The sequence below is a fragment of the Sturnira hondurensis genome, unplaced genomic scaffold (genome assembly GCF_014824575.4).
Source record: "Sturnira hondurensis isolate 20B ecotype Veracruz unplaced genomic scaffold, ASM1482457v3 Scaffold0020489, whole genome shotgun sequence".
NCBI classification, from domain to species: Eukaryota; Metazoa; Chordata; class Mammalia; order Chiroptera; family Phyllostomidae; genus Sturnira; species Sturnira hondurensis.
The window spans coordinates 4,213,077-4,214,266 of NW_028093120.1; the positions used below are offsets into that span (position 1 = coordinate 4,213,077).

Consider the following 1,190-nt stretch of genomic DNA (forward strand, 5'->3'; position numbering starts at 1 on the left):
TACTACAAAGTCACTGATTTTACTTTGGCTATATTTTTATCGTTCAAAGTAGGATGTGCTTATTAAGCCAGTTATACTCCAGTAAGTTTGTCAATGAAAAAAATATTAAGAGAATTAAAAATAAATAATGGAGACATTTTTCACTGATACTCATCTGATTTCAGAAAAATCATTTCCAAAAAGCAGCAATTCTGCCTGATAAATTAGTATCTAAAGAGAATTTGAAAGAAAAAATGAAATTATGAGAAATCTATGGTGGTTTACAAGACATTGTGTTCTTTTAATACTTCAACACTAATAATACTTAATAATCAAGAGTAAAATAATAGGCTAACATTTTAAATGTGTACTTTAATAAGTATAAAGTATATAAACAATTAGGTAAGCATGTGGAGGAGATGACCAAGATACATACATTATGAGATGTTATATTTCCTATATATTTTTTGTTTACAGAATATTTATTAAGGTTGTTTAATGTACAATTTCTCATTCATCATGTTGGAAGTCCTTTATTGTAAAGACTATCCTTCTGTCTGATGACAAACAGCAGCCACTATCAGTGATTATTCTGGACCTCCACACTGGATAAATTCCATTTCTTCCTGAGACATAAGTTTTCTTCTATATTTCAGGTAATGTTTTTATTATTTGTGCAGTGTCTGGTGGAGCCTAATGCACTGGCCAATCCACCGATTTACTTCCTTTAAAATGGTGTGAAACTGAAGAAGAGTGAGATGGTAGTCCTGCTGATCTCTGAACTTCTGATACATTGGATTTAGGATGGGCTCTTCTGTTAGGGAACCTTATTAATGGAGTATGTGGCTTAACTATCTGAATGACCCTGCTGGCAGATGCCATCTTACTGCCCATCATGACCCCTTAGAAGGGATAGCTTTTGGGGTGTTAGTGAGCTGCTGAAATATACATAGGTTCTTACAGACTGGTGTTTCAGAATTCTTAGGATATAATCCCAGCAGTGGAGTTTCTGGGTCAAAAGACAGTTCTATGTTTAGTTTTCTGAGGAAATTCCATACTGTTTTCCATAGTGGTTGCACCAGTCTGCATTCCCACCAACAATGAATGTGGGTTCCCTTTTCTCCACATCCTCTCCAACACTCATTGTTTGTTGATTTGTTTATGATGGCTTTTCTCACTGGTGTGAAGTGATATCTCATTGTATGTTTAAT

General features: G+C 34.3%; 1 pseudogene; it reads right to left on the reverse strand.

Moving 5' to 3' along the window:
* Positions 1 to 496: 496 nt before the first annotated feature.
* LOC118975684 (28S ribosomal protein S36, mitochondrial-like) lies at positions 497 to 876 on the reverse strand (annotated as a pseudogene).
* Positions 877 to 1,190: the final 314 nt, after the last annotated feature.